The sequence below is a fragment of the Abramis brama genome, assembly GCF_963993115.1.
Source record: "Abramis brama genome assembly, chromosome: 7".
Taxonomy (NCBI): Eukaryota; Metazoa; Chordata; class Actinopteri; order Cypriniformes; family Leuciscidae; genus Abramis; species Abramis brama.
Genome location: NC_139969.1, coordinates 15,171,252 through 15,179,344, shown reverse-complemented (window position 1 = coordinate 15,179,344; position 8,093 = coordinate 15,171,252). Strand labels below are relative to the sequence as shown.

The 8,093-nt window shown below is 34.0% G+C and overlaps 1 long non-coding RNA gene across 1 annotated transcript; it reads right to left on the bottom strand.

Annotated features, from left to right (window-relative positions):
- Positions 1–200: 200 nt before the first annotated feature.
- On the bottom strand, positions 201–3,813 carry LOC311087450. Its single transcript, XR_014607285.1, has 3 exons — positions 3,595–3,813; positions 1,652–3,406; positions 201–1,489 (listed from the first exon to the last, which is right to left on the bottom strand). It is a non-coding gene; the product is annotated as an uncharacterized lncRNA (long non-coding RNA).
- Positions 3,814–8,093: the final 4,280 nt, after the last annotated feature.

The window sequence follows — 8,093 nt, the reverse complement described above, 5'->3', positions numbered from 1 at the left end:
GATATTGAGATATGACAATTTATCTTGAATGTCTTTGAAAGCTCCACCCACACATCTCATCATCTGAGGGTTCAATATTTAAATGAAATTGGCCAGGAGAAATGAATGGGAGAGAAACTATGAGAAAAGAATGCATGATTTTATTCACTTTGTGAAACCAATGCTGAATATTTTGAAGTATACAGTTTTTTTTTTTTTTTACATCACATTCAGTTAGACTTTCTTCTTAAAAATGTTCTGACGAGAGTTGAACAATGTAAATTTAGCACTGTTGCAAAAAAATAGACAAACATAAAACTGAAATAAAATGTCGAACCACAAACATTCTGATTTACTGATTTACAAGTAATGCTTGTTTTGGGTTTTCATTTATTTTGTTCTGAGAACAAATTAAAACTACAGAGGACATTAGAGCTATATTTTCAGTGAAATTAGACACCATCACTGTTTTTTAACCAACATTTATAAATAAATTCCATATTGTAGTAATAATGCTTTAGATCATAGAACCGATTATTAGCTAATTCCTTTCTTAATTACTTTTAAACAGGTTAATGAAGCATTGTTAATCAACCAAAAAAATTGACAAACAAAACAGGTTTTTTTTGCTATTATATAGATTAAATATTTTTAGATTTTTTTACAGTAGTGAATGTTTTTCTTAACCCCCCTTCCTTTTGAAATATAGCGGATGTATAGCGTTAACGTACATGTCTATTTTAGTTTCAGACACCTGCAGGTGTTACCAAAAACTCATCATGTCCTAATTTATCTGTAACCCAAATCAGGTTTGGTGACTCCTCTTCTCTTCAAAGACAGCACTAGACAGAGATGGATATCAGTTCTAGAACTGTGCTAAAAATTCAAGTTATTCTTGAACAAGAAGCAGCAGAGTGACAACCTAAACTTATATGATTAGGAGATGCAGCTTTACATCTTTTTACTTTACAATAAAACAAATTAATGAAAAAATAAATAAAAGTAAAATAAAAGCACAGTAATGCACAAATTCAACTGAATTGATATTGAACAGTATATGCAAAACACGAAATTGTGTTATATAAAATAATGATTTTTTTTTCCATATGTTTATCTATTTTGTTTAAAAATATGGAGTACAGTGCTCCACTTGTTAAATACATTTCTCTCTGTTTGAAGTTTTCGTACAGCGTAGTTGTGTTTCCTGTCACTGTGGGCCTCAGAGCGCAGTAATACAGAGCAGAGTCTGACACTTTAGCAGAGGAGATCTCCAGATACACACGTTTTGTATCTTTATTAATTCTTGGCGTTAAACGCTCTGGTATGTTGTCACTTTTCAAGCCACTTTCATAGATGTAGAGGAGGTACTTTGGTGTAGATCCGGGATATTCAATGTACCACTGGAGAATATCAGGTACTCCGCTGTAGTTACATGTGAGATTTACGCTTTCACCTTCTAAAACTTGTGTTTGTGAGTCATGAGACGTTATCATGTTTGCCAGGATGTTCCCTGTGAGAAACAATGAAATAAAATGAAACAAATAAGATGTAAAATTGCATAGTAAAATAAGAAGCATATTTATTAATTTAAATATCTGTTAAAAGCAATTCTAATCAATACAATTATTATATAATTGAAGTAATTAATTCTGAGAAATGAATCAATACTCACCTATATGAAGAACCAAAATTACAAAGACAGCAAGGCACATGTTGGTTGATGCTCTTACAGAGAGTGACAATGATGTGATTTCATTCTACAACAGAAAACAAGCCATGCAAAGTCAAGTCAAACTAACCAGAGAGCTCCACCTCTTGACACAATGATGTACTGTACCTACGGGGAGGGAAAAAAACATTGATACTGAAATGATCCTAATGTTGAGTTCTCATTCATGTGTGACAGGAGCTGATGCACAGGCTCTTTGATCATGACAATCAGATTCACCATTGTTAAAACAGAATATAAAGATCAATATGGAGATTTTTAGACTAAGCACTAAAAATAAACCACACTGTATATAACTACAAAAACTTGCAACATATTGCGATATATTCAGTGTAAACAAACAAGAATTGCGGCAGGTTAATGTTAAAAAAAGTAGAAAGGGAAAAAAAGCAGCAACAATGCACATGCAATTTTTTTTTACTCATTTGTAAATATAAATCCTGCATTGAGGGCATAGATATTATTTTCATTCGTCAGATATTTTAAAATGTGTGCTGGGCTGTGTGAAATTAAAATCTCTGCTTATGTATCTGAATATCATTGTCAGATTTATTATCAGTTGTGCACAAAGAGAGAAATGAACAGCGAAACAATTCGTTTTTAAGTAGGGGTATAACAATAAATCGTGTCACAATATATCACAATACAAAAATGCAACAATATGTATCAATATGTACCTTTTATCATATGTCTTGGTGTATCGCAATAATGTCGTATAGTGAGTTCAGTGTCGTGATATGTATTGAATCGTGACATGAGGGTCTCGTTGCACCCCTAGTTTAATGTCAATACATTTTGACCTCTCTTAAAAAATACAAATGGTCTTCGGTAATGATTCTCAATACATCATTTTAATCTAATATAATACTGGCAATTAATTCACTTCGGTCTCCCCAATTTCACCACTAAATATTGAATAGATGAAAAAAAAATGGTAACACTTAAGCTTTCATTATAGTTAACATGCATTAATGCAGTAACTAACATTAACAAAAAAAATAAAAAATTAGCAATACATTTGTTAATTTATTAATATTTTTTTTAACGTTAATTAAATACAACTATTCATTGTTAGTTCATGTTAGCTCAGGTCCATTAAATAGTATTAACAGATTCAACTTTTGATTTTAATAATGTATTGGTAAATGCTGAAACATTAACTAAGATTAATAAATGCTTTAGAAGTACTTTATAGTTTATGTTAAAAAAACTAAAGTTAACAAATGGAACCTTATTGTAAAATGATCACCAAATAGTGCTAGTGTGATTCAGAACAGATGTGGTAAAAATGTATATTCAAGAGGATGCAGTGTTTGTATAGTATTAGTATTTTTCAGTTCTTAAAAACACTTTGTCAAGCCAGATTCAGGTTTTTGTACGGCGCTGACGGGTTTCCTCTCACTGTGGGCTTCAACGCACAGTAGTACACTGCAGAGTCGGATACTTTCACAGAGGAGATCTCCAGATGCGTAGACGTTTTCTTTTCATTTAATTTCACTGACATGCCAGACTGCATGATTTCAGACTCCCCGCTGTTTTGCAGGATCAGAAGAAGGAAATGTGGACTTGACCTTGGATATTGACGATACCAGTACAAAGAAAGGGCTGAAGAGTAGTTGCAAGACAACGTGACTTTATCCCCACTCTTCCTATAAACCTCAGTTTGGACAGGAGTGATGACATCTTCACAACTGCCACCTGAAAAAGAGAAATTAGTATTTGTAAGGTTCATTATGGTCTTGTATTTTGGCTGATCTTCGTGAACCTGACCTATGGAGGATTTATTGTACATGCAGGGATTATAAAGATCACATAATGAAATATCTGAAAGGTTTGTGGTTGCAAAATGGAAGTTATTAAATATAATCAAATATTGAGCTACTCACCTCCGAATGTAGATAGAAAGCTAAGTAAACAGAGTAACATTGTTCAGGCCGATGCTCTGACTGACAGCTCAGTTTGTAGCTAATCTATTTCAAAACCACATCCTCAGGATGGCCTAGATGGTGTCAGAACACTAAAGCCCCTCCTTCTGACCCCAAACACACATGTTTTAGGAGTTGGGGGTCCAGCTTTTGAAGACAGCCCCTAAATTATTAGCAGAACAAACTTTAGAAATTTAAGGTGAACTTTCTGATTTTATTTTTTATTATTTTTTATTTTATTTTATACCGAACTTACAGCAATCAAACACAACTCAAAGCCCAAACTTATATGCAAAATAGGATATCTAGTCTTAAATTTTGAAACATAATATGACTAACCTCAGGAGACAGACACTATATGTTTTAGTAGCATATGTTTCATACCTTTAGCTTATTGTGGGTTCAAACTTTAATACTAACCACAAGGATTGCATCTTCCAGATTGATTACACTTAGCTGTTTTCACTGTACAAATGCTGCTTCATTAAATCTATTATTCTTTTGGTTTTGGCTACCGTATCAGTCGCAGGTGTTCCCACATACAGTAATGGTTATGGCTGATAATTTGTCTTGGTTTGGCTAATACTTTGATGTTTTTGAGTTCAAAGTATGTGTGTTTTTGTACAGCTTCTCTTAAACTTTGTATCACTGGGTATTTGAAAAGCACAGTAATAGAGAGCTGAATCTTTCAGAGCAACTGCTTTGATAATCAGTTCAGTGGATGTTCTGGTTGTAGATGATTCAAAATGAGGATCTGGTATATTACTCCTGCCGTCTCTTGATCGCGCACCTTTCCACAGCAAATACTGTGGCTCACTGTTAGGAAACTGTCTATACCAATAAAGATCAACATATTCACTGCTTGTTTCATATGAGCATCTTAATGTCACCCGGTCCATTTCATTTCTAATAATAACAGCTTCATCTGGTCCAATGTGATCACCAAGAGCAACTGGAAAGGAATTAAAAATTGTTATGTGAAAGCTTTGTGATAAATTCTGATTTATTAAGCTTTGAAATTATACATTAATGTTAAAAATTCATACATTTTACAGGCTTTCAAATACCTGATGTAGCAATGAGAATTAGTACTAGCGATCTCCTCATCCTGAATGTACTGATCAGTTGTGTGCTTCTCTTCACAATCTCTTGAGGTGTTGATTTGTTTCTGTGTAGTCTCAAGTGGTTGATAGTATAACTTTCAGCTTTATGCACAGACACGCTTATGTTGTTGAGAGTCATGAAAAGTGCTTCCCTCTTGTGGTGTGTGTGCAGACTCTCTGATCTCATGGTTTCTAACACAAACCTTTTAGCTTTTAGCAGGTTTTTGTATGGAGTTCATGGTGTTTCCTGCCACTGTGGGCTGCAGTGCACAGTAATACATTGCAGAATCCGCCACATCTGCAGGGAAGATTTCCAGATTCACCGTCTTGTTTTCTTTATCAACTGAGGCTGTCACCCGAGGATGAGGAGGTGTAGCGTTCTGCGTTTGTCCCGACTCCATGATTAGAATCAGGAATTCCGGTGGGGTGTTGTGGAGGTGTTGTCGATACCACTGTAGATTTTTCATTGACACGGTGTAATGGTATTCACAAGAAATAGTCACTTTTTCTTTGGCCTTTGTATGGACAACCGGAGCTGTTGGATTAATTCTGTCTTGTATACTGTCACCTGGGAAGAATGTTGAATTAGCATTTGAAAGCAAATCAAGTCACATTTATTTGTAAAACTCTTTAGATAGTTTCAAAGCAACTTTACAGAAATAAGCAGGAAAATAACAGCATTACAAAATTTAAATTACTTAAATTCAGCTATAAAGCAGCTCTACAGAAGGCAATATTATCATTATTCAGCTCAATTGAATTCATTGTTGATTTAATTCAGTTCATTCATGTCAATGTTGCAAAGCCACCAAAGTTAGCATCAAATATGCACTACTAATGTGGAAAGAAAGTAAATGCATGTAGATATAGAACAGAAATCTTACCAATAAATGCCATTAAAACTATTAACAAACAGAAAGACATTGTTTTAAACGATGGTTTCCTCACTGAGCTTCGCAGAACTGCCATAACAGAATCCTTCAGACAACTGAAGCTCACAGTCAGTGCTTTCAACAACCAATCACAGTGCAGTGATGTCACTGGCAGGTGTCACAGATGCTAGACTCTAGATAGGGCTGTTACAAACTCTTAATTTGATGTTCTTGTCATCTCCAGTGCTCTAAAATAAATTTTCAATTCAATTCATATTAATTTTGTATATCACTTTTCACAATACAGAAAATGCATGTGTCTACATTACAATTTAGAGTGATCTGTTATCACAGGTTATTGTGTCAAAGTACATACAAATCACGCTGTTAGCTAACAATGTATTAATTTATAGCAGAAACAATGAGCTCATTTAAGTCATTATTACAAGTTGTGAAAATAATGATTATATAGAAATTTTAGCACTGGTGATTCAGAGTTTGCATCATCTGTTGTCCTCGCAGGAGTTAAAGTCATCTCTTCACACTCACAGGTGTTAGGGCAATTCATTTAAAATAGGGCATTATGTAAATTAATATAGCTGATGTATGTTTACCAGCTCAATAACTTTTTATAAGTGCTGTCCATATAAGCAAAACATCACAATCAGACGATGACAGATTTCTAATTGGTGTTGCGTTACTGGCCTCTGTCTGACATTTTAGGTTATATCACATTGGTAGAACAGAAGACAGAAGTTTTAATCTGTGGAAAGTCTATTTTATTTTCATCATTTTCTCCCAGGGAAAATTTGTGTAAATATGCTGATCCAGAACATTTTAAGATTTATTATACATATTATCTTAAGATATTGTGTTGATTTACACATTTTTTTATATTATTTATATAAAATTATATATTGGATGTACTACAGTATTTGTTATTGTATGATCCATTGTTTTATTAAACCATTTTAAGTATAAAAAGTGTATATATCATTTTATAAATACTGTTTATATATATATATATATATATCAGCAGTGTTTTATCATACACTCTTGAAAATGAAGGTTCTTTTTTGGCATTGATGGTCTCATTAAGAACCTTAAACATTCATGTAAACTTTCTATTAACAAAAGGTACTTTACAGTAAAAAAAAAGGTTCATCAGATTATTAAAAATGTCTTTGCTCAAAGGAAACCATGCTTCTTTTAAGAACTGTTCAGTGAAAGGTTCTTTGGGAAACCAAAAATGGTTCTTCAATGGCATCACTGTGAAGAAAAAAAAAAACTTTTGGAACCTTTATTTTTTAAGAGTGTATACAGACAATGAGAGTGGCAACAAACTGTAATATGTGGGCTGTGAAGTTCAGGTTTATGTTAGAAAACTCAATATCGTGCTTTCACAGTGGGCCTCAAAGCACAGAAGTACACAGAAGAGTCAGACAGATGAAGGTTCTGGACAGTCAGTGTAGTTCTTCTTGCTGCAGAATCCAGCAGGGACTGAAATCGCTTGTAGGGGAAGTCTTTGGAATTACTTCCATTTCCAAGATTGTGTCTTACTAATATATATTCTGGAGGTAAATGCTTAGTTTGCCTGTACCACAGCAAAGCAGGCATTGTGTCTGTTGTATTATATTCACACTTCAGGGTTACAGTCTCTCCAATGCGAGCTGAAGTTGTTGTTGTTGGTTGACATACAGTATGTTGTCCTCTGCATTCTGTGGAGAGCACATACTGTAACATTATTTAACTCATACTGCCTCTCACAACACATTCTCAAACAGCATTTTCCTAAAAGAATGAAATTAATAAAAACGTGCAACATCACCTAGACAGAATATAACAATAAGGATATCCCTCAGCCAAGTTCTCATGATTGACCAAAAAAAATCTGCTAAAGAACTGAAACAATAGCTAAACGTAGACCTGACACCTGCTCTCACAGTCTGTTCAGCCTCTGAACTATCAGGGTTCTGTATCCTTTCACACAACATAACCGACTTTCATTGTAGATCAAAACTCTGGGTGCTCCCTGCTGGTAAAATATAAAAATGCAGAATCGTTCTCATGATCATTTCATGAACTTTTCTCTAAATCAGACTCAGGACCAAAGAGAAAGCTTAGAAAGACAAAAAAGTTTAAACATATTCATTTCAGAAACCAAGAAATTATGTTCACAGTGACAATCACAGTTACATTGAAGTGCTGAAATGTGCTGAAATCTGTTTTTATGCATATCGAACTGGTTCTTGTACTTGTACTCTGAACTATAAAACACATTTTAGTTTTATTCGGCAAAAGTCTGACATCATTTACAGTGTAATTATATTCAAATATGGTATATTATTAAGACAAACAAATAAAGTTGACTAAGCAATATTGAGTTATACTCACTCCCAACAGCACAGAGCAGGATCATTGTGATGAGCAGCATTGTGCTGAAATGGCACGTCTGTGATGGCACTTGAGATCTTAAAGCAGCTTG